Genomic DNA, 26,534 nt, shown 5'->3' on the forward strand with positions numbered 1-26,534 from the left:
CTGTAATATCTCACAAAATATCAGGCCATTCTGTGGCTGGGAAGTTATTTAATTTGAGGGGATTAAAGCAAATAATGTGCATGAAATCGCTCGCTTCATGAAGTCAAGCAGACAGAGGAAGTCCGTGTGTGTGTGTGCGCATGCACAGGTTTACCTTTGAGCGTGCACTGACAGTTCCATCATTCTGTCGCTAAACGAACAGCTGATCACACCGAGGTGCTCGCTGAGCGCCGATATTTATTAGTTTGGTCCTGCGTTTCCTTTCCTTCGTATATAACAATGTCTTTTCTTCTTGCTTTCTTTCCATTACTGTAGTCAGTCAGTCTTTCACGTTTCATTCGCACACTCGCGTCCTCCATTTTTCTCTCCTGTTTCAAATTTGTATCCCACAATGCCTTGCGTGAATGGGGAAAGCCCACCACGTGATGCATGACGTAGTATCTTGAATTGGGTCATGGTGAAGCAGGAAAAAAAACAGAGGAGAATTTAAGGCCACATGGCCCTAAATTCGTTAACTGTTCTATTTTTTTAAAAAACCTAATAAAATTTCAAAGTCTGTGATTCGAATTCAGTAGCTTTCGGTCCACTAAACAAAAATAATTGGGTGTCGGGGAAAATTCTTTTTATGACCTTAACTTGAAAAATCTGAAGGGAGTCTACCTTTAAGTTGGACATACAGCGGTAGAATTTATTGTCATATTAATGAACTCCAAACATTTTCCAGTCACCTTGACACAAAATGAGAGTGCTTACGGCTCTGGTCATGCTGTTGGTCCCAATTATGTTGCACAAGGTGTAAAATTGAAACGTCCTTGCATGTACCCACAAAAAAATAAAGAAAATTGGGAGAGCCTGAATTACTTTCGAAATAACAAAATTTATTATCATTCACCAATGAACTCATTACATCCCTAGGGTGCGCTCTTGCATTAATGAGGAACTAAGTTGCAGTGGAGCCAAAGACATCCAGCAAATCACTTGAGGATGAGGCATTCGATTCCGTACGGTTTGTGTGTTGTAACGTTACAGTTTGCACGGAGTTAGCTGATACACCGTCTCGAGATGTGCTTGGACCTGACAACGGTGAACAAAATTGAGTGATGGCATGCGATTGTTGCAGACTTTTATGGGCAGCCTGGTGCTTCTCCGCTTTCGCGTGCGATTCTGGTGCCTTTACACCCAGGGTGCTGAATTTGAGTGTTCTTTTGCACAATGTGCAGTACTGTACGCCTCAAACGGATTGTTTGGTACACGTTTTAACCAGTCTACAAAATCACTGCGTTCAAGCCAGCAGTCGTTAAACTTGCATTTGCCCATTTTGCTACAAACCATGACAATAGGGCTGTGCGATATGGGAAAAAATGAATATCCCGATACATTTTCTCCATTTCACGATATATATATCGATATATTGAAATCTCCTCTAAAGGACCCCATGAAATCTAACTTTTACTCTTTACTGTTTTCACTACAATCCCTGCAGATTAAATAACATTCTTGGTTAACTTTACAGGTGGTTTTCAACTAGGGATGTCCCGATCAGGTTTTTTTGCCCTCCGATCCGATACCGATCATTTGATTTTGAGTATCTGCCGATACCGAGTCCCGATCCGATACTTCTTATAATCCATAAAAAATAATAAAGACGAGGAAAGAAACGGATCCAGGATGTTCCTCATTTTTTTTTATTTAACACCTTATTTTAACATCCAACAACTCCGTTAGCAAACAGAGCACTTACGTGAGGTAGTTTGAACAATAAATAACAAATTAAAAACATAACCTTAAAATAGGCAGGAATACCTGGCAGGAATGTAAACAAATTAAAAAAAAAAAACTGCCACAGTGCCAGTAATTTGCTTTTAAGAACGCATCTCACAGTGGTATACAGTAATTTCAATTAAGGAAATGAACGTTTTTCTTGATGAAAACAAGCATTTCTGCCCTTTCAGGTTTGAGCCTGTTTTTGTCATCCAACACGTTTGCAACAGCACTAAAAACTCGCTGTATTGTGTCGGGTGTTTGTTTTTCAGGTGTCGTATCAGGTTTGTTGTATTAAATGCGGCCCTTTCCTGTCCACCCCTTGAAATTCCAACTTTACATATTTCACAGTTTGCTATGGCAATGTTGTCATCAACTTTGAAATACTGCCACACTGCAGACATGCTTTGCTTTCCGCTTCGAACTGCTTCCGTGTTCAACTTTGCCGGCAACGGGCAGCCAATAACCAATAGCGTCTCTGCTACAAAGTGATGTCATGCCGCACGTGTTGATGTTGCTGTGTTGAGACAAGAGGTCTGGTCTCACTCTGTGCCAACGCATAGCTATTGATGTGTTAAAAATGAGAATATATTATATAGATATATATCCGATCCCTGATCGGGAGGTAATGCCCGATTCCGATCGAGTCTGAAACCACGTGATCGGGCCCGATTTCCGATCACGTGATCGGATCGGGACATCCCTATTTTCAACAACACATTTTAAATTGTCATGTTGGTGATTAATCACAATTGAATTGAAATAAGACTATTTTTATTCAAAGATGTGGCACAAACTGCAAAAACAATCTTGAAAATTGCAACAAAGGGGCAATACAATACAGAGCTGCTCAGAGCTCAAATCAATAAAGTGCAAGCTCAACACTGAGAGACATTTAGCCTCAATAAGAAAAGTGCTCTTTCATTAAATTATTTTAAAAAATAGATCTCCAAGCTATTAACCTGACTACTGAGAACCACTGGAACATTCACAATAGAGAGAGAGATTGAGGGAGAGAAGAGAGAGATCTGCAAAACATCATTTTTCTCTTTGCACACTTTTGAACTGAATGTTTTCAGGCTCTGCCTCTCAGATGTGTATAATTCCAGTATTGCCTTCTCTGTAAAATGTCTGCGACCAGGCAACTCATATTTGGGATCGAGTGTGTTTAGTAATTTTTGGAAGCCTGGTTTTTCCACTATACTAATTGGGATCATGTCTTCGGCAATGAAGTTAGTGATTGCATCCGTTATAGCTCTCCATCTCTGACTCGTTTTCTCATATGGGGTGGCTTTGGAGAACGAGGCCGCTATGGTCATTTGTTTAGCTTGTGGGGGGGGGTTTAGCTCGTGGGCAAGTAGTTCGGAGTTTAAGAGACTCTGCATACTGTACCGGGTGAGTTTTCAGGTGATGGAACATATTTGTCATGCTGCTGCCTTTCGTGATGACAGGTTTCTTTGCACACTTTACAAATTGGCATTTGCTGTTCCACATCCTCCTTGCGATATCCAAAAAATGCCAGATGACTGACCCCTTACTAGTTCTTTTAGGAACCAATTCATCCGCTTCCATTTTTAATTTGTCGCTGAAATTGACAGAGCTTACACGGTAGCCTACGCAACACCAGCAATGGAGCACTTGCATGTGACGTCACAGCTGATCCAGATTGTGACAGACGCCATCTTGTCGGTCAAACGCCATTTTCCGCCTTCTACTTCTGGTTCTACCTTTTCTTCTGGAAAACCCTACTATATACAATTCTACTACAACGGCTGCGGCTACAAGCTCTCCCTACCTGTGCACGGTTTTTATGTTTTTTGTGTGTATTTTTGCGTGTTGTTCGTCTGTACTGGACTTCAATATCCACTACAACCGTATGGACTTACTGGACATTGGTTTCCAGCAGAAAATGACGGTTTGTAGCGATTTCAATCGCATGCACAACATTCCGGACGAGATAGCGAGACCAGCGGGGTCTCCGTGGATTGTTATCAGAAGCAAAGCGAAGGAGGCGGCGCCGGGAGCGGAAGCAAAAGCGAGGCTGCAGAGCCGGCCTGTTGACTAAGCTCAGAAACCAGCCACTCAAACCTCCACTGCCAAGCCTCTATCTCTCCAACGCCAGATCCATGGTAAACAAGACGGACGATTTGGAATTACAGCTGGAATTATCTTATTCTATTCTATAATCGGCTGGTCAGTGCTATACTCAATACTTAAGTGACTTACCCGTCCAATGAGGATTATTTTCTTGTTTACAAGATGCCACATCTGAGTCGCTGACAAATCCTGAATTTCTGTAAAGATAACTGTCCAGAGATTTATAAGCACGCAGTGCTTCACCACTGAAGAGCGAGGGAAAGTTAATGAGGTAATTATACACGTCTGGGTATTCCACCTCTGGCAGTTCAATATCCACTGACACGGTCGTGAAAACTACGTCCGGTAAGCCATAAGGGTCACTAATCTGTAGATCGTTTATTTTAGACATATATCTAGTTATCTATTCATTAGAAAAATGAGCCGTGTAGTCCGTCGGTTGAAATTGATCCATTCTGTACACGAGTGCAGCAGTATTCAGCTGTGTTTTTTACCGACAAGATGGCGGCTGTGTACTTTCCGGTCACGTGACTGCAAGATCTCTATTGCACGAACTGAGTCAGCGCCGTAAACTGGAACCAGGAAATCTTCCCACCGGCAGTGTTGCCAGATACTGCTGATGTTTTCCATCCCAAAATATGTTCAAAACCCACCAAAACGCACTTAAAACTGCCCAATCTGGCAACACAACCGAAACTAGAAAATCTTCCCGGAAGTTCCTTTCAGCACCGAGATGCCAACCAATCCCGGGTGACATCTCGGTGCTGAAAGGAACTTCCGGGAAGATTTTCTACGTGCAGAATAATTCTGCACGTAACCTAGGTCTTAAAATTACCCAAATGAGATTTTAGACCAACAGTGCAAAATATCTCTGTATTTTAGACTTTTTTTAGGCCTAAAATTGAAAATGTGTAATTTTAGACTTTTTTAGACTCCGCGGACACCCTGTACCCAGTACTATACTTTTTGATTTCCTAATACCCTAAAAAGTTAACAAAATCACAGGGAGTGAGAGCTTAACGGGACCGAGCGCACATTATCCAGGCATCTGAATGAAGCAACAAGAAGGCTCTTCTGCTTCAAACAAGAAGTAACTCAATGTTTCTAAAATTCACTTTACCTCGGCTTGTCAATGATCCAAGCACGGTAATAACACACTTTATTTGTGGCAAAACTTGAAATTTCAGCAGAATCGGTTACAGAGGCAACCAAAATTCCGTATGTGACAGATGTTTACGGAAAACAGTCGAATGAACTTTGGCCAAATGGCACATCTTAAAATTCTCAGTGTTTCAGAAGTCTGTGTATTACACTTATACATATATATGTTAGACTCCGCCTTCTCAGAGAGCATTTTGAATGACTCCAGTTCTTACCTGTTGGGACACAGCAGCCAACTAGAAATAACTTAAAGCTGTTTACGGAAAATGTCACATACGGAACCATGCATCTGGTGAGACGGACATTCAACATGCAGCTTGAATCTTACTACACGTTTAAACCATCATCTGTTAATAGTCCAACCAACAAGAAATTTAGAGGATATGCCAAAACAGGCAACACTATGAACTGGTCCTATATCTGCATTCAACATGGCATATGGCCAAATGGGAGGCTTTCGGTGACTGTGGTCACCTGGAAATAGATCAGAAAAAAAATCATTATGCTCCCCAAGCTAGTCCTATATGAACACTATTACGGCATGTTGTGCTTTTTGTGATAAATATCTAACATGATCTAATAGGAGCTTAGACATGACATTTTTTTGGAGTGGGACCAATAGTGCAACCAGGGCATGACAGCATGTAAAATCAGGAAGAGTTCAATACACTTGCACTATTGCATCATTCCAGATTCATACGTATGACAACTGGCTCATTTCCAGTTGTGAAAAAGTGATAACTCAGACCAGCGTACTAGCATACTCTGATCTTAAATCGCGGCGCGTCGAAAGAAAAACAAGAGTGCTCTGAGAGCACAATATCCCCTGCTGGTGACTCTGGTAAAATTGAACGAAATTACAAAATGTGTATTACTGACAGGGGTGGAAAGTAACGAATTACATTTACTCACGTTACTGTAATTGAGTAGTTTTTATGAGTAATTTGTAATTTTCTAAGTAGTTTTCTCATCTCTCATCTCATTATCTGTAGCCGCTTTATCCTGTTCTACAGGGTCGCAGGCAAGCTGGAGCCTATCCCAGCTGACTACGGGCGAAAGGCGGGGTACACCCTGGACAAGTCGCCAGGTCATCACAGGGCTGACACATAGACACAGACAACCATTCACACTCACATTCACACCTACGGTCAATTTAGAGTCACCAGTTAACCTAACCTGCATGTCTTTGGACTGTGGGGGAAACCGGAGCACCCGGAGGAAACCCACGCGGACACGGGGAGAACATGCAAACTCCGTACAGAAAGGCCCTCGCCGGCCACGCGGCTCGAACCCGGACCTTCTTGCTGTGAGGCGACAGCGCTAACCACTACACCACCGTGCTGCCCTAAGTAGTTTTTGAAATAGGTAAATTTTACTTTTACTCGAGTACATTTTAAGCCAAGTACTTTTACTTCGCTACATTGGAAGCCACCCACGTTACTGAGTAAATATTGATAGGGGGAAAATATAATGCGGGGGGTGGGGGGGATCTGCCGGAACTGAAAGGAAATTGCAATGCGCTGGTTTGCGCGTGGTAATTCCATTGTTTCACACAATTTGGATGAAGGCGTTGGAACAAGATGGCTAGTGCGGAGCCAGATATGGAGATGATGGAGGATGAAGCACCAGAAGAAGATGCATTAAATTCTGGAGAGAAAAGCCATAGCAACCCTTGGCCAAACCTTGATGACCTATTCGCATTTAAACGCAAAAAAGGCAACAACATAATCATGCAATGTAAAATGCGTCTGCCCCGCCGAACCGAGCTTTCAGCGTACAAGACCTCGACATTGAATCTACGAAAGCATGTGGTGGTAAGTAGGCTATAGGCCTATATGCTTTGCCTATTATACCTAAATGGTATATTTATTGTTGTTTGGTTAACACATTACGCTGTTAAGCACAATCTGGCTTGATACCAATTATTTTCCATCCAGATCACTAACGTTTCAAACTTGAAGTAGCAAGGGTAAGGGAAATTAATCACCTCACGTTTAAAATCGGCTTTAGAGGACAGTCAGAAATAAAAAGAATGCAGGACTTTGCGATTGGTCTCTTAATAAATTATCTTTATTTATGTTGGCTACAGGATAGTTCTATTTACTGCACTAGTTTCGAGTGGACAGTGGTAGTCTGATAATCAAAAGTAGGCTATGGATTGGTTGAGAATGCAAGCTTTGCATGTTCGCTAAATGTGACGTTAAACGAAATGGATGGTTTTGAAGAGTGATGCCAAATAAGTAGACTACACCATCAAGACAGTTAATTTTTAGAGACTTTACTAGTTTTTTTTTTCCTGTGATATCCTGGCAGCCGAGCGATCACCACAGAATAACATTGGCTTGTGTCGGGTTTTTGCGCAACTGCGAACATTCAACAGCTCCTAGATTCATTATCGCATAACTTCAGCTCCTTCTAGAGGAATTAAATGGTAGTGCTGTCACATTCAGTTTGCCGCGGTTTATGTCTATTTCCTGTAAGACTGCATTTACCGGTATGTGCAGCAACATGATGGGAAAAAACCCTGCATTTTTACTGTAGGCTAGTTTTTTTTTTCAGGATTGCAATATTTTCGTGTCCGAAATTCTGCATAATGCAGTATGTTAGCAATATTTTTGTGTCCAATATGCTGACCACTGCCGAAAACTGCAGTATTACTACAGTAAAACTGCAGTTTTTAAAATAGTTTTTTTTTCATAAGGGTATGATTGTTCTAGAATAGGCCTACATACAATTGTAGCTCTTAAATCTTAAATATTATTTTTTATTATTTATTATTATTTTTATTATTTTTTTTTTCTAGGCTGAAAACATATCTGTTTAGTCAAGCCTTTTGTTAATGGTGTTTATGAGGTAAAGGAGTAGATCTGGAGGGTCCTCAGACATAGAGTGTTTTGGTAAACTGGGATGTATGGATGCTGTCAGTCCCCACTCGCTTGCTCACTCGAGTTTGTTGACGGTGCAGTGGCTGGCTGCTTTATGTCCCGGGGCTCCCTCATGCCTGTGTTACCTTCTGGCTCTCTCCTTTTAGTTATGCTGTCATAGTTAGTTGCCGGAGTCCCTGCTTGTACTCGGTGCAATATGTGTACTGCTCCTACTTATTCAGGTGACATTGGGCATACCTAACCACCTGTGTTTTCTTTCCCTCCCCCCCACCCCAAATCTGTCCCTCTGAGTTACATGGAGTCAACAGGAAATCTTTTGGTGGAGACGGTGGGGACCTCGACTGGCTATCGTAGCCTGCAGGGAATCGGCCGTCAGACATTCTGTCGCATGTCCCAGACCCGGTGAAATGTAACTGAATTGTCTTGGCCAGGCCTAAGGGTCCCATCTGCATCTCATCATTGCTGAGGAGTGTGCTCCCATCACCCAATCAAGCATCCAGCCAGAGCAGGTCATGATATATTTTACCATATTAACATGCCATTGTGTGTTATGCCTGATGTAAAGACTCTCGTCTCTGCGAGCCTACCACACAGATTTAATACTTGTCATTTTTAGGGCATACCTAACAACGTGTTTTCTTTCTCTCTCTCCCCCCCCCCCCCCCCCCCCCATCTGTCCCTCTGAGTTACATGTTGATCCTGGGATTGAGATGCTGGCCTCTTCTGCCCCTCGGACCTGCTTGATCCATCCTGGTGCCCTGTGTCTGGTCGGAGTTTTATCGCCCCACTCCTGTGAAGGACGGCCCCATGAGGACAGTTGAGGGTTATACCTGTTAAAACTGTTAATATTATAGTCAGGCTGTCTGTTGTTGCCCAAATGAGGATGGGTTCCCTTTTGAGTCTGGTTCCTCTCAAGGTTTCTTCCTCATGTCGTCTGAGGGAGTTTTTCCTTGCCACCGTCGCCACAGGCTTGCTCATTGGGGATAGATTAGGGATAAAATTAGCTCATGTTTTAAGTCGTTCAAATTCTGTAAAGCTGCTTTGCGACAATGTTTATTGTTAAAAGCGCTGTACAAATAAACTTGATTTGATTTATTTTTAAATATGAGTGTGCCTACTATCACCTAACTATTCTTTACCTCCTTGTATTGTGTATTCACAGAGAAAGCATCCATCAAAGCTGGCTGATTTTAGTGCATGTGCATGGAAATTGCCACAGGAGCAAGGAGGCAAAAGTAAGAGCAAGCTACCAGGCAACCAGGCCAAACTTGCGGTGGGTGGTGCAGTCCATGTATCTCAAGGGACAGTTGACAGCTCCTTATCAGGTTTATTTGCGAAGGTCACCACCCCTTCTCTTTGGTTGAACAGCCAGCATTTAAAGACTTCACTGCAGCACTGAATCCTCAATACAAAGTGCTCTCTAGACCCACAGTTAAAAACAAAATTGCCGAAGCTGCCTGTGAAATGAAGACCAAAATGAGATCACACCTCAGCAATGTGAATTATGTCGCCACTACAACAGATTGTTGGTCTGCCCACCAGAAAAGCTACATAGGTGTGACATGCCACTGGATTGATGAGGAGACCTTCGAAAGGAGATCAGCTGTGTTGGCATGCAAGAGGCTAAGAGGGTCACACACCTTTGATCTGCTTGCCGGTGTGCTGGATGACATCCACTGCAATTATAGAATATGGGGGAAAGTGGTTAGAACCACCACAGATAGTGGCTCAAATTTTGTGAAGGCCTTCTGTGTTTTTGGTGAGCAGAGCCAGATGGAGGATGAGGATGCAGAGTCAGACCAGGACTGTTCGGAATTGGATGATGATGTTCTATTCCATGACACATTCAGCATCCTAGAGGAAGACAATGGCCTGGAGTACCAGCTGCCAAAACATCAAAGATGTGCATGCCACCTACTTAACTTGGTTGCCACAACAGATGCTGACATTGCCGAGACCAAGAATGACACCTACAAGAGGCTGTCACGTGCTGCTTTTGGCAAATGCCAACGTCTGTGGAATAAGTCAGGTCGCTCGCACACCGCAGCAGAAGTTGTGGAAGATAAATGTAGTCTTCAGCTCATCCGACCTAATAAGACACGATGGAATTCAACATACATGGCTGTGGAGAGAATCATACGCATCATAAAAGAACAAGGGGAGGGTGCCATCAGGAGTGTGTGCGAAGAACTGAAAATGTGAGTGTTTTTGACTTTGAAAATATTTAATTGTCATAATTCATGATGAATAAACACAGTGCTGATTCAAGAATATATATTTTCTTTTTGTATATGGCTGCAAAATCCAAAGCCTTCTTTGTAAGAAACTTAAGTTTTATGTGTTTTATTTTATCTTGCACAGGTTGAGTCAGGCAGAAATTGCTTTTCTGGACGAGTTCTGCTCCGTGATGAGGCCAGTGGTAAAGGCCTTGAACATCCTCCAGTCAGAGAGCAACACACACCTTGGGTGGCTGCTCCCAGTCATCTATGAATTACAGTCCAAACTGAGAAGGCAGGAAGCGTCCACCAAGGTGTGTCTGCCACTCATCAAGGCGCTTCAGCAAGGTGTCCAGAAGCGTTTTGGAGGGATGATGGAGGACCGGGAACTTCTCTCTGCAGCAATCCTCCTTCCAAAATTTAAGACTGGCTGGACTGACAATGCTGAAATCATTGAAGCAGGTGTGATTTCATTATTTAATGTCAGTAATATATTTTAGTTTTGTTCATTTGCTCATTCTATCAACAAATGCATAGTAATAACATTTAAATATACAGGGTGTCCCAATAAAATGTACGCACACTTTAAATCATTGTAAAGTAGGTATTGATTAAATTTCATGCAATTTTCAAAGTGCAATAGAATTTACAGACATCACTTTATTGTTTAGTCACCATCTATAATGGCACTCTGTTTCATTACCAAATGTACCACTTGTGAGCTGCAGACACAGTAATTCTTCACGCGCATGACATGAGAGGTAGTCTTCAGTTTTAGGAGTCTTTAGTTGGAATTCCAAAATGTTACAATTGTCACATGGCACACGAGTCACACGGTAAGAAAACTTTATGCTCCCGTGCCTTGCGCAGCTCTCACTAAACTGACTGAATCTGTGCATGCTCTGTTACATCATCAATCTAAGGGAGCGTCACTAATACATTTTATATCCACATTATCATTTTCTAAATAGCCTATTATAAATTACACTATGTCATTACTATGCATCAAACAAAATATAAATTGCAACTATACATTATACATATTTTCTGCATATATTACCATTACTGGTTTATGGCTCTTACATATCCGGCCCCTAATTGAGTAAACTGTAAGATTAGACAATTATCAATTTAACTAAAAAACTAAGGGCGTATTCACACCTACGTTGTTTGGTCCGGACCAAACGACCAAACGAACCAAATTTCCCTTGGTCCGGACCTTTTGGGTTGGTCTGAATACAAACCACCGAACTCTGGTCCAGACCAAACAAGCGGACCGAGACCGAGCTGCAAGGTCGGACTCGGTCCGGACCAAAGGAACCCTGGTGCGGATCTTTTGGAGGTGTGAAAACAGACCGGACCTAATCTGACAGTTTTGCTTTTTTGTACCTCGGGAGCTTCCGTCGTTTGTCAAGCATTATGGGAAACAGAGTCTTGACACTCCACCGCAAAGTGCAAACACTGTTTCGGTTGTCAAGGGTCGTTCAGTCACCAGTGGTAGGCGAGTACAAAAAATGAGTAGGGGGCAAACGTGGGCCGAGGAAGAAACACGCACCCTTGTGGATATATGGGCAGATTTCCACATATCTGAGCTTTTGGAGAGAACACACAAAAATGCCGACGTGTTTGCTGTATTCAGTGAGAAAATGAAGGAGGAGGGGTTCACACGCTCCCCAGAACAATGTCGGCTAAAAGTGAAGAAACTCCGTCAGACCTACATTAAAATCAGGGACATTCTTTCAAAAAGTGGCAGTACTAGCGACGCAAAAAAAGAAATTAATCTATTGCGTGAAGAGCCAGAACTGTCACAACATGATGTGCGCTCATCAGCGCTATCCTCCGTAGCCGCCTTGCCCTTTGTCGTCGTCGTTGATAAATTACTTGTACAACAGCATAGTAATCGCACAATTGTGAAAACAGTAAAAACTGGAAAAAACATATAGCTTTGATGACATTAAAAAGAATAACAGCACGGGAAGCCTCCATGACTACTTTTGAACTTAACGCTTTGTGCGCGTGTCGTCTCTGACCAATAGCTGAACGACCTCAGGGCGCGTGGCTTTGTTGACAGATTTTGGTCCACTTACTAAAATGTACAGTGTGAAAGCGAACCACACCAAAATGAAAAAATAAAAAAAACATTTGGTTCGGACCAAAGCAAGTGAACTATCGAACTATCCTGGTCTGAATACACCCTAAGAGCCATCAAATTTAAAACATCAACAGACTACAAATGGTTATCTTTAACTAAAATCACTCCTCTGTTTTATCAGGTTGTCCATTGTCTTTATACAGCTTCTTGCAATAGGCATAACTTATGCACAGATCTCTCCAGGGTGCTGTTTTTCTTCTGCAGCTTCACCCGACGTACAGTTCCACTGGAGTCAGGTAAGGTCTGTACTATTCTTCCCATGATCCACGTGTTTCCTGGGGATGAACTGTCGACTACTAGGACCACATCTCCAGGTTCAAAGTTCCTTTTCTGTCTCGTCCACTTCTGGCGTTCCTGGAGTAGGGGGAGATATTCACAAGTCCATCTGTGCCAGAATAGATCCGCAAGATATTGAACTTGCCTCCAACGCTTTCTTGCGTATAGGTCATCCTTGTTGAAGGTCCCTGGTGGCATGTTGGGCTGTCTTAATCAACAACAGATGGTTGGGAGTCAGAGGCTCTATGTCGCGGGGATCATCTGACACACTTGTTATGGGTCGACCATTTATTATGCTTTCAACCTCACAAAGAAGGGTTCGAAGACTGTCGTCTGTGAGGGTCTGTTCCTTTAGCAGAGCGTCGAGAATCCTACGCGCTGTGCGGATTTGCCGCTCCCAAATTCCTCCCTGATGTGAGGCAGCAGGGCTATTGAAAATCCATTTGATGCCCCTCATTTGCATTGTCTTATCTATCTCAGACTGGTTCAGGTTTTCCAAGGCCTCTCTCAATTCCTTCTCGGCACCAACAAAATTGGTGCCATTGTCATAACGTACTATGGACACCTGTCCTCTTCTACTTATAAAACGACGGAGGACACTGATACAGGCACTTGTGTCAAGACTATCAGCCACCTCTATATGCACTGCCCTGATGGTGAGGCAGGTGAAGATCACACCGTACCTTTTAACAATGCCCCGGCCCCGTTTCACTTCAAATGGGCCGAAATAGTCAATTCCAACATTGGTGAACGGTGGCTTGTCTGGCAAGAGACGGTCTTCTGGCAGAGGCACCATTTTCTGTTCACCAACTCATCCTCTAAGTCTTCTGAAGACCGTGCATTTAGATATGAGCTTCCTGATGGCTGATGTTGCTTGAGGGATCCAAAACCTTTGTCTCAACTGCGATAGCATATAGTTGTGCCCACAGTGACCGATCTTTTCATGGATGTCATTCAGTATGAGCATTGCAACTCTGGAGTGTTTGGAGAGTATCACAGGATGTTTTGTGTCCACCGGCATGGCAGACCTGTCCAGCTGTCCTCCCACTCTCAGTATGCCATCTTGCAACAGGGGATCGAGCCTGTACAGCTGGCTGCTTTTCTTGACAGGCTTATTACCGCAGAGGGCTCTAATTTAATCAGGAAAGCACTGACTTTGGCTGTACCGGATGATGTCCTTCTCTGCCATCATTAGCTGCTCAAAGGTAAGAGATTTCTTTTCAATGGTACTTCTGTACCTTTCTATGTTCTTTTGCATGAGTATCTTTTGTTTCTCTGGATCCTTTTCTGTTTGACTGATCTCAGCTTGAAACGCTTTCATTTTGTTTTTCAGGTGGACCAACAGCTCTTTAACTCTCATAATCCAAGCAGTCGCTCTTTTCAGTCTGTTCCAACTGTCATAGTATTGAAGTAGTTTGTTCATGCTGTCAAGCTTTTCCTCAGTAGTGATGGTGTTTACTATGACATGTTTTAGCTCTGGATCATTTTGCAGGTTCTGATTCATGTTTTCTGGTCTCTGTGGCCATTCACCTTCTGGTTGTAAAAGGAATTGTGGGCCATCTATCCAGTCTTTATCTTCCATCAAACTTTTAGCTTTCATGCCCCTGGTAGCTTTGTCAGCTGGGTTCTGCGACGTCCTAATATACCTCCACTGCAATGGTTTAGCGGCCTCTCTTATGAGTGAAATCCTGTTTGCCACAAAGGTCTTGAAACGGGCAGTCTCACCGTCTATGTATTTTAGGACCGTCGTGCTGTCAGTCCAGAAGATTGACTGCTGGAGAGGGATCTACATTTCCTCTTGCAGCATCTTGTCCACCTTCACTGCAGCTGCTGCTGCAGTCAGCTCCAGTCTCGGAACAGTGATCTGTTTCAGTGGGGACACTCTAGACTTCACCATCACAAGGGAGCTGTGGATCCTGCCTTGGTCATTCTCCAGGACGAGGTAAGATGCTGCGCCATAGGCAACCTCACTCACATCAGCAAAATGGTGCAACCGGGCCACCACCGTGGTTCCAAGGTCCTTTGGTTTGACACATCTACTGATGCTGAAGCCTGAGAGGAGAGTGAGATCTTCCACCCACTTATACCATCGTTCTGTCCGTGAGTCACCAATTTCTTCGTCCCATCCTAGCTTTTCTTTACACAAGTCTCTCATCAGAAGCTTAGCAGGGAGTATCAGTGGTGCCAGGAAGCCAAGAGGGTCGTAGGTTGAATTTACGACAGAAAGAATACCTCTTCTCATCTTGGGCTTATCCTGTGGCTTGATACGGTAAGTAAATGTATCATCTTCTGTGTTCCTGCTGAGTTCCTGGGACAGATGCTGACCTGTTGCGATTTCTGTGGTGGCCGGCTGGTGACCTCAGCGCACCTTTAAAGGAGTACAAGATGGTGGTGCATCTTTTCGGTGCGACTTCATCCCCCAGTGTAGCTTCCTATGCGCTACGTCGAACAGACCTGAAAGACCTTGATCTCATACAAGAAGCCCTGCCCACAGAACAAGCTCTTGGTGTACAATGGTGATTGTACACCAAGAGCTCGTTCTGTGGGCAGGGCTTCTTGTATGAGATCAAGGTCTTTCAGTTCAGTGACTCGGAGTTCTGCAGGAATGGATGACAAGACTCTCCTGCTGTTGCTGACCCACTTAGTGAGGGTAAACCCTCCTTCAGCACACAGGTCTCCAAGACTCTTCACCAGAACAACTGCTGCGTCCTCCGTAGCCACAGATTTGAGACAGTCATTTACATAGAAATTACGTAGGACTGTTTCCACGGCTTCTGGGGCTGCGGTGCCTCTCCTATCCTCTGCTGTTCGGCGTAGCGCATAGGAAGCTACACTGGGGGATGAAGTCGCACCGAAAAGATGCACCACCATCTTGTACTCCTTTAAAGGTGCGCTGAGGTCACCAGCCAGCCACCACAGAAATCGCAACAGGTCAGCATCTGTCCCAGGAACTCTCACCTGATAAAACATGGACTCAATGTCCGCCATCATCGCTATTGGTTCTTCTCGGAACCTCATTAAGGCACCAATGAGCGTGTTGGTGAGGTCAGGTCCTTGCATCAACTGGCCATTGAGCGACACATTCTGAAAGGTGGCATTGCAATCAAATACAACGCGTATTTTCTTTTTCTTTGGGTGGTATACCCCATGGTGTGGGACATACCAAACCCTGTTGTTGTCATGAGTAAGCTGATCTTGAGGAACTTACATGGCATAGCCTTTTTCCAGGATACTCTTCATAAAGACTTTGTAGTCCTCAAGGAAGTCTTTGTTCTTCATCAGCTTTCTCCTTAGACCAGCAGCTCGCTGTTCGGCCACACAGCGGTTGTTGGGCATTTTTGCATCTCTGTCTCTCAGTGGAAGCCCGACACAGTAATGTCCATCTACAAACTTGGTTGTCATTTGCACTGACTGCATGAACAATTTGTCCTCCTGGGACATTTCTTCTTTATCGTCATACAGACGCTCTGGAAAATCAGTGTTATACTGCTGTATCAGTAACTGTTCCACCTCCTCAACTGAGATTCGGTTGACGCTGTAATGAGCTGTGTTGCGTCTGAAAAGAGTGTTGTCATTCTTAACGGGTCCACACACCATCCAGCCGAGAATGTTTTTTACCGCATAGGGCCCTTCCTCCTGGCTATTTATTACATGCCAGGGCTCCATGGCTTTAGAATTGTTTGCTCCAATGAGAAGGCCTACATTAACATTGATATGCAGTAGATTCACTTCTCTCAGGTAGGGCCACTTCTGCAGATGGTGCTGACTGGGGATATTTTCTCTCTGAACGGGGATTTTACTGTGTGTGTAAACTTTGGGTAGCCTCAGGTACTCTTCTCCCTCAAGGCTACACACCTCTAGGTCTGATAGCAGGTAACTATTAATCAGTTTTTGTTCCCCTGCTTCATTCTGTCCCATTGTGCTCAACGAGATCTGAGTCAGCTTTCCCTTCTCATTCAGCTTCTTTCTGAGATCCTCTGTAATGAATGTGACTGTATTACCGGGATCTATGAAGGCATATGTCTCTATGGACCTTCCACTGCTGCGGGACTTGACCTTCACAGGAACTACGGGTAATAAGCAGTCTGTTTCTCCAGCCCCAGTGTAGCCACACATCTCTTGCGTGGCAGGACTTGAGGCTGAAGAGATCTCTTCATTCTGAGTGTTACCCTGGCTCGACACAGCGGTGGTGTTCTTGGCCTCCTCATTCTGATGAAGAATGTCTGGGTGTCTCCGTGAGCACTGTTTGCATACTAGTTTCTTTTTGCAGGTCTGGCTCATACGACCTTGTCTTAAACACCCGAAACACAGTCCCTTTGACTTCAACACATCAAGGCGTTCCTTGTTTGGAACCTCTCTGATCTTGTTGCAAGATTCCAGTGTATGATTCCCTTGGCAGAAGAGGCATGGTGCTTCAAAAGCAGTGCCTGTTTTGGGTGAGTTCGCTTGTTTTGGTATGGCAGCTGCATTCTTCTTTTCCACTGACACATTAGTTGTGAAGCTGCTTCCTTTTGCTCCACCCTTACCCACTTTTCCATTTTCCTTACTTTTTCCTGCTGGCGGTGGGTTTTTGCTTTGGAGGTCTCCAAAACATGGATCCATGGCTACCTTAGACTGTCGTTCAATAAAGACGGTGAGGTCAGAAAATCTTGCTCTGCGTCCTCTCTTTTCTTTGATGTTATAAGCTTCATTGCACCAACTTTCTCTCATCTTATAAGGTAGTTTGGACATCACTATCCTCATATTTGTAGGATTATCCATTTCCTCAATCAATTCCACATCTTGCATCGTGTTACGACAGCCAGTGAGAAATAAAGCATAGGCTTTGAGTGCCTTTCCATCTTCAGCCTTAATTTACAGCCACTTTAAAGCTTTATCAATATAAGCACTTGCAATCACCAACTCATCTCCATAATTTTGCTGTAACAACCGTTTCGTTTCATTAAACCCTCGGTGAGCTGGCATATGCTCGCAACTTCTTACAAGCTCTTGTGGTTCTCCTGCAGTGTACTGTTGCAAGTAGTACAACTTGTCTTGTTCACTGTCTGTTTTCTGTTCGATGGCTTGTTCGAAAGCTCTTACGAACGATCTATAGGTAAGTGGATCACCTTTGAACACTGCAACCTCTTTATCAGGAAGCTGAGCATACTGTTGCTTAACAAGCACCTCGGTGATCGCATTCTGGTTCTCCATTACTTGCAGAAGGCCACCCATGCCGTCATCCTGTTGCCTGGCAGTGTTTCCTGTAGCAACCTGACGTCCTACATTTTGCAACGGCTTATATGAGATCTTGCTTCTGACAGCAGGCTTAGGGCCTCTGCATGCTCTTGCGACAAGGCTTTCGCAGATAGCTTTTCGCAGACAGTTGTAATTTATCATTGAGCGGGGAGTAATAGGCGTGCGTGATATTATTCACTGCCACAACGCAAGGGGGCGCGAAGTCGCGAAATCGCTAGGAGTAGTTGGTGGGTGTGGTTAGTGTAGTGTTTATCCTCCGGTTACTTATAATGACTAGAACTGGAGTCGTATAGATGTATGTACTTCCTCACTTCCTCGATCAACCGCTCTTTGTGCTGCTCCATCTTCGCTCATGTTTTTAAAAATGGCGGTAGTGAAAACAAACCAAACCGGGAAAGGAGGGAAGTGGAAGTGCGTGTACAGTGGATGTAGAGTGGACCAATCAGAGCCCTCTTGTCTGCGAGGCTTTTGCGGTGGTCACAATTTTTGGGAGGTGCGCGCAGAGCGTCTGCGAAGTGGGGGGGCTACGCAGACGCCATCTGCGAAGACTGCATTGTCAGCATAAATTGGCCTTTACTCTTCGAGATATGGCTTGTTTCCTCTTCCTTCACTCTTGCGCCACCTGCTGGCTGAGAACGGACATAGCTGTTCATGCCATCACCTGTTTTCTCATACTGTTTCAGTATTCTGACTTGTGCTCTTTGTGTAATAGCTGCATCTATTTCTAGTTTTTCTTTTGCAGCTTAATACGCGCTTCCTCCATATCCAACTCTTGTTTCTTTTGCAAAACTGCAGCACGTTCCATTAAGCCAGACAGCTTGGCTTCCTCTAGAGCACATACTGAAGAATGAGTAGACATGACAGCTGAATGTCCAGTACATGAACCTTTCTTGCTTACAGGCTGATTGGTATTAATGCCCACTTGTGATACGCCATCATCAGGGCCTATGTCTTCCTCTGCTAAATTTTCTTGGTTTGCTTGGTGTAAGCTTAAAGTCTCATGCTCCATCCATTTTTCAGTTTCTTCAATAAACTGTTTGATTACAATCATTTTAGGTGCAAACCAACTGTTATTGTCTGCCTCCCTCTCATCTTGAGGCAAAAGATCTCCTATTTGCCTACTGATGTCTATAAAATCCTGGACAATGGGGTTAAACTCTTCCTGCATTATTTCTTGCACTGTTGGTAAATTACCAGCCAATGTGATAAGACTGCCAACTTCCCTCCTTAGAGTTGTGAGTCGAGCTAACAGCCCTCTCCTAGTGCCAAGTAGCCTGTGCAGTTTTTCCTCAATTGCCTTCTCAGTTAACTTGACTGTTCGTTTTGAACCCATTTCCTCAGTGCTAGCTGTTGTAACATTGCCGTCGTCATCCTTTTTTTTTTTTTTTACTGTTAATAAAGCTGTGTGCAAATTGTGTGCACTTGAACAAAAAGTATTCCACCAACACTTTCCTTCATCCAACAGATGCCTCACAATTTCCAAAAGACACGGAGCTTTCAATAATTTTCTGGCTTAGGCTTCAGTTAATCAGTATCTTATGATTAAAATGTATCTTCATATCTTAATTCAGAAGGCTTACCACCTCGTTTGTGTTGAGAAAACCCACTTTAGAATGTTGTTCCAGTCGAACACACCGTTCCGAAGTGGTCAGCGGATGGCTTGCCTCGAATTCACGTTAGCATCCAAACGTCGGAGTTTTCAGTCACTCGGTCCATGCGTGAGCAGTTTTCTTACTAAATATAATGGCACTCTGTTTCATTGCCAAATGTACCACTTGTGAGCTGCAGACACAGTAATTCTTCACACGCATGACATGAGAGGTAGTCTTCAGTTTTAGGAGTCTTTAGTTGGAATTCCAAAATGTTACAACTGTCACATGGCACACGAGTCACACAGTAAGAAAACTTTATGCTCCCGTGCCTTGCGCAGCTCTCACTAAACTGACTGAATCTGCGCATCAATCTAAGGGAGCGTCACTAATACATTCTATATCCACATTATCATTTTCTAAATAGCCTATTATAAATTACACTGTCATTACTATGCATCAAACAAAATATAAATTGCAACTATAAATTATACATATTTTCTGCATATATTACCATTACTGGTTTATGGCTCTTACACCACCTATTCTCAAACTGATGTCTGAAGTCTATGCTATGAGACCTACAACAGTCACTGAAAGTTAATGCAGAGTGGGTGGTCACCAAAAAAGCAGAAAACAAGATGGCGCCCGAAGCCGGGGGTCTGGGAGGGATACCCCCCCCCCAGGAAAATTTTGAAAAATAAGGCCTTACAAACCACTTTTCCTACAATCTGAGCTGTAGTAGATAAAAAAAATCTGTTGTCTTTTTTATATATTTACATGAAAATATGTTTCAAATCAATAGGAGTATTGTTTGAATTCAAAATAAAATCACATTCTACATTCAAGGGTATGGTTATAATTTATGATCAACAAAAATGACAAACTAAATTCACATTAAACGCAAGTTTTATTAATTATCAAAATGTTCATATATTAAATTAAATTTCTTAGGGAGAAAAGGTCAGTCACCCTATGTCCTCATTAGTTGCATATGATTTCAAAGTCTTTTGAAATATTTAAGTTTTCAAAACTGTCAGCATTAATTCAGATTTACTGACCATCATATACATGTTCAATGTATTAAATCAAATGAATGCTAAGTTTATGGGATAATGCCTATGTACACTTTATACAATTATTTATAGTTCACAGTCACTTCTCATTTTCATTTAATCATTTCGACGACTTCTTCAGCCTTTTGGCCAAAGACAAAAGCTTGTCAGTCCTCTCTCTGTTTTTTATACCAGCATCGATTTCACGTACCTTCGCTTCGTCTCGCTTGTCAATTGTATTCGGCATTTTGAGTAAAAAAGCTGATACGAAAGAGAAACGGATTTTTGAAGCGCAGCGACGATGAACATGTGCAAGTTTCGATAAAATAGAACAATGCGGGTACTTTTGTAAGAACTGTTATGATTGGCTTTTGTTCTCTCCCACACTCTTGTAAGAACTGTTATGATTGGCTATCATGCTCTCGCCAGCGATGTTTTGGCCAATTACATTGTAGATAACACGTATTCTACCGCGAGACTAAAGATGGCGAAAATGTAAACATGTAACATCGTCATACGCTTGAGTATCACGAAGGAACATACCCCAACCCCCTTCAATGAAAAAAACATCTCAACGGATTTGGCATAATATCGATTTTCGCTCAGAAAAAGCGGAAATCCGCCGAAAAGCGGAACACTCATCCCTGGTACATTCTATTACACTTTTAAAATTACATGGATTTTGATAAACACCTACTTTACAATGATTTGAAGTGTGTATACATTTTATTGGGACACCCTGTAGAATATGTCTGTTATCTGAAGTTGTAGCTGTTTGTAGTACTCCTTTAGAGCACATAACAAATACGGTAATTGCCCAATGCTGTTTTTCATTAAACAGGTCTACTCTATGTCAGACATCACCTCGACCAAATGGAGACAGAAGAGGAGCATGACGGACAAAGACAACATTCATCTGATGAAGAGGATTTCTTCACCACCATGAAGGCCAGAAGGTCAGAGGGTTCAGGGGAGTTAGAGGGCTACCTTGCCTGTGCCTCGGAAAACAGGGATCTTCTGAACTATTTTCCAAATATAAAACAACGGTCTCTGAAACTCAACACAGGCCTTCCAGCTTCAGCCGCCTGTGAGCGTCTTTTCAGCACTGCTGGTTTGTTGGTCACAGCACGGATTAGTGCTACAAACTTTGAAAATCAACTCCTGCTCAAACTGAACAAGAGCTTTGCAGGTCTAATGCTGTAGTATCCAGTGGGCCATGGCACTTTGTTTTATTTCTTATCAGATTGCAATATATGCAACATTTCCAGTGTTTTGCGATACGGGTACTTTGATTTTGGTTTTATTTTCTTTACTTTTATTGTAGCGTTGTGAGTTGGACCGTATGACCAAACAAAGAGTGCGCATTACAGTATACCTCAACAGATTGTGACTGCCCTTGTGTGTGTTGTGGAACACAGAAGTAAGAGCACCATGTTACTGAGCTCAGTTATGAGCTGCGAGTTTGGATATGCACTTTATACGGCTAAAGGTTGATTAAAACAACTTGTGCTGGATATGATTTATGACATCCTTTTTTACATCAAATAATTGTAAGCAACTTTTACTCAAATTACATCTCAAATGAAGTAATTTTTTACTTTTACTCAAGTACATTTTCAGATGGGTACTTTTACTTGAGTAGGATTTAAGCAAAGTAAAGATACTTTTACTCAATTACAATTTTTCAGTACTCTTTCCACCTCTGATTACCGACATGTACCAAAGAATCCTGCCAAGTTTCATGAAATTCCTCTAAAAATTGTGAGAGGAGTCAATTTCAGAAGGTGAGCACCCTTCCCAGGACGGACGGAAATAATCCATAATCCAACATAATCCCCTTTAGGGCCTTTCGGCCCCCGGCAGGGGATAATAAAAATTGTGAGGGGAGTTGATTTCAGAAAGCAAGCACACCTTGATGAAATTGCCAAAGTACAAGTTTGTTAATAATCGAGGGCATAACTCTAGGAAAATGTGACTGAATTGAACAAAATAACAATATGCGTACGAATGACATATCACAATGCCTTTTGCCAAGTTTAGTGAAATTCCTCCACAAATTGCGATAGGAGATGATTTCCGAAGGAAAACACACTCATGAAACTGTCAAAAGTATAATGTTGTTAATCAAGGGCTGTAACTCTGCTAAAATGTGACCCAATTTAACGAAATTACAATATGCATATTACCGACATATAACAAAGAATCCCGCCAAGTTTTGAGAAATTCCTCCAAAAATTGTGAGAGGAGCTGATTTCAGAAGGTGAGCACCCTTCCAGGGACGGACAGACGGATGGAAATCGCCATGACATAATCCCCCTTTGGGCCTTTCAGCCAGCGGGGGATAAAGATATGTAAATGTGGCAGGTCTGATATTCCAAGTGTTAGGGTTTTGCTGGGATTCGAACCTGGTTCGTTGGTGTGATAATCCAGCAAACCCCCACTAGGCCACCAGGGGGATGACTCAAATGCAGAGGCGTGAGGCGGAAGTAGAAAAAGAATCAAAAGGTTTATTTAAACTATATACACTATATACAGGGCAAAACAAAAGACAAAAAAAAAACCAAAGAGTATAATCCAAAAGAAAAGCAAAGTGCAAAAATACAAAAGCTAAGAAGATCAAAAAAACACAGTACAAAGGAAACTGGAGATAAACATAACAGCACAAAGACTCCGTGACAAGAGGACTGAACTCAGGGGGTATAAATAGACAAACTAATTAAGGACACAGGTGAAGATAATTAGGCAATTAACACAAACACAAAACACAGGAACAGTGGCGGCCTCTAGAGGCCAAAATAAACACGACATGAAAAGGAAATAACAGCGGCCTCTAGAGGCCAAAACAGTCCTAGTCCTAACAGGACCCCCCCCTCTAGGAGCGTCTCCTGACGTTCCCAGGGCGATCCGGATGGGCCGAATGGAAGTCCCGACATAGTTCTTTATCAAGGACATCCCGAGCAGGAACCCAGCAGCGCTCCTCAGGACCATAGCCCTCCCAGTCCACCAGATATTGCAACCCGCCGCGGACCCGGCGGGAGTCAAGCAGGCGATTCACAGTGAACACAGTCTGCCCCTGGAAGATGCGGGGGGGTGGGGGGTTCCTAGGGGCAGGGGCATACGTAGACGTCAGTACGGGCCGTAACAGGGAAACATGGAAAGTGGGGTTGATCCTCAGAGTCCGGGGCAACTGGAGCCGGTAGGAGACAGGGTTCACCCTGCGCACCACCTTGAAGGGGCCAATGTAGCGAGGAGCAAGCTTGCGGTTCTCCACCCGCAGTGGAAGGTCCTTAGTGGACAGCCAAACACGCTGCCCAGGGCGGAAAGCGTGTGCAGGTCTTCTATGGCGGTTGGCCTGAGTCTGGTTGGTTCTGGAGGTCTGTATGAGGGTCTTCCTGACCTTGCTCCAGGTCTTGCGACACCGTCTCACATATTGGTTGACCGAGGGCACCCCCGCGTCCTCCTCCTGGTCCGGGAACAGAGGTGGCTGGAACCCGAATTGGCACTGGAATGGCGACAGCTTGGTGGCCGATGACTGCAGGGTGTTGTGGGCGTACTCTGCCCATGGCAGCCAGGTGCTCCACGATGTCGGGTTATCCATAGCCAGGCCTCGCAGGGTGGTTTCCAGGTCCTGGTTGAGCCTCTCCGTCTGACCATTGGACTGTGGGTGAAACCCAGAGGAGAGGCTGGCAGTGGCTCCGATGACCTTGCAGAACCCGTGCCACACTCGGGAGGAGAACTGGGGCCCTCGGTCTGAGACGATGTCCTGTGGAAGACCAAAGACTCGGAAGACATGATTAAACAAAAGTTTCGCAGTTTCAAGAGCAGAGGGGAGTTTGCACAGTGGTATGAAGCGGCAGGCCTTGGAGAATCTGTCAACTAAGACCAAAATGACCGTGTTACCTTGTGACTCAGGGAGACCCGTGATAAAGTCGACTGCCACGTGGGACCAGGGACGCCGGGGAATGGTCAGAGGATGCAGGAGACCCTGGGGACGCTGTCGTGGGTTCTTGGTTCTGGTGCAAACCTCACAGGACAGGACAAATGACCTTACTTCCTTCTCCATGTTAGGCCACCAGAAGCGTCTTTTCAGGAAGTCCAGGGTCCTCCGAGCTCCCGGGTGGGCGGTGAGAGGGGAAGAGTGACCCCACTGGAGAACCTTGGCCCGGGCTTGATGTGGGACGTACAAGAGGCCTGGTGGCCCCGTCCCAGGACCGGGGTCCTGGCGTTGGGCTCGTCGGACAGCCTCCTCAATACCCCAGCGGACAGGGGCCACAATCCGGGACACAGGGATAATAGGCCCGACTTCATTCTCCCTGTTAGTGGCAGAGAACAGTCTGGACAGTGCGTCAGGTTTGGTGTTCTTGGAGCCGGGGCGGTACGAGAGGGTGAAGTCAAACCGACTGAAAAACAGGGCCCACCTAGCCTGTCGAGGGTTCAGTCTCTTGGCTTGCTGGAGGTACTCCAGGTTCTTGTGGTCAGTCCAAACCAGGAATGGATGTTGTGCTCCCTCCAGCCAGTGCCTCCACTCCTCAAGGGCCAGTTTGACCGCTAGCAGTTCTCGATCCCCCACATCGTACCGGGACTCAGCAGGACTCAGGCGGTGGGAGAAGTAAGCGCAGGGGTGCAGCTTTCCTTCCGAACGTTGAGAGAGCACCGCGCCGACACCACTGTCCGAGGCGTCCACCTCCACGATGAATGGTTGGGAGGTGTCCGGGAGAACCAGAATGGGTGCCGTGCAGAAGCGGTCCTTGAGGTCTTTGAACGCCTTTTCTGCCTGAGGAGACCAGCCATAAGATCCACCTGTCCCTTTGGTGAGGTCTGACATGGGTGCTGCCACAGAACTGAAGTTCCTGATGAACTTGCGGTAGAAGTTAGCGAATCCTAAGAACCGCTGAACCTCCTTAACGGACTTGGGAGTAGGCCAATCCCGGACGGCCAGGGTCTTGGCAGGGTCCATTTGGAGTTGGCCTGTCCGTACAATAAATCCCAGAAAGGAGACCTCGGGAACATGAAATTCGCATTTCTGGGCCTTGGCGAACAGATTGTTCTGTAGCAGCCTCTGGAGAACCTGGCGGACATGGTGGCGGTGCTCCTGCACGGTCTTGGAAAAGATAAGGATGTCGTCGAGGTAGACAAAAACGTATAGGTTAATCATGTCCCTTAAGACGTCGTTGATTAGGGCCTGAAAAACAGCTGGTGCGTTGGTGAGTCCGAAGGGCATCACCTGGTATTCGTAGTGCCCAGACGGGGTGTTAAAGGCAGTCTTCCACTCGTCTCCCTGTCGGATACGGATGAGGTGGTATGCGTTCCGTAGGTCCAACTTGGTGAAGACGGTGGCGCCTTGGAGCAGGTCGAAAGCTGTGGACATCAGCGGAAGGGGATATCGGTTGCGCACAGTGATCTTATTCAGGCCCCTGTAATCAATACATGGTCGGAGCCCCCCATCCTTCTTGCCGACAAAGAAGAAGCCGGCTCCAGCAGGTGAAGTGGAGGGTCGAATAAACCCAGAGACCAGGGCATCTTTGAGGTATTCCTCCATGGCCTTGCGTTCTGGCTGAGAGAGTGAAAACAGTCTGCCACGAGGAGGGGTAGTCCCAGGGAGCAAGTCGATGGCACAGTCGTAGGCCCGGTGCGGAGGAAGAACGGCGGCCCTGCTCTTGCTGAATACCTCCTTGAGATCCCAGTACTCTGTGGGAACTTGAGATAACTCGGTGAGATCAGGGAGCTCGGCAGGAGACACAGGAGAGCTAGAGAGCAGACAAGAGGCATGGCATGCAGGGCCCCATTCCACAACCTGGCTTGTTACCCAGTCTATGCGAGGGTTGTGGCGAGTAAGCCAAGGAAGGCCTAGAATAACTGGGAACTCAGGTGAAGGAATCAGGTGCAGGGATATTTCTTCCTTGTGACCTTGAGACTGGAGGAAAACTGGAGAAGTAACTTGGGTGACTCTTCCATCACCTAACGCTTGGCCATCGAGGGCAGACACAGACAGTGGGACTTCAAGAGGTGCAGTCGGAATATTGATGCTTTGGGCGAAGTGAATATCCATAAAGTTCCCAGCCGCCCCTGAGTCTATCAAAGCTTGACAAGAGTGGACAGACTCA

The 26,534-nt window shown here is 44.6% G+C and overlaps 1 protein-coding gene across 3 annotated transcripts in view; it reads right to left on the reverse strand.

Moving 5' to 3' along the window:
• jam3a (junctional adhesion molecule 3a) overlaps positions 1–26,534 on the reverse strand; it is a 98,401-nt gene that overhangs the window by 4,338 nt on the left and 67,529 nt on the right. The gene's annotated exons all lie outside the window — the stretch shown is intronic.

This window comes from Neoarius graeffei, chromosome 17 (assembly GCF_027579695.1).
Source record: "Neoarius graeffei isolate fNeoGra1 chromosome 17, fNeoGra1.pri, whole genome shotgun sequence".
Taxonomy (NCBI): Eukaryota; Metazoa; Chordata; class Actinopteri; order Siluriformes; family Ariidae; genus Neoarius; species Neoarius graeffei.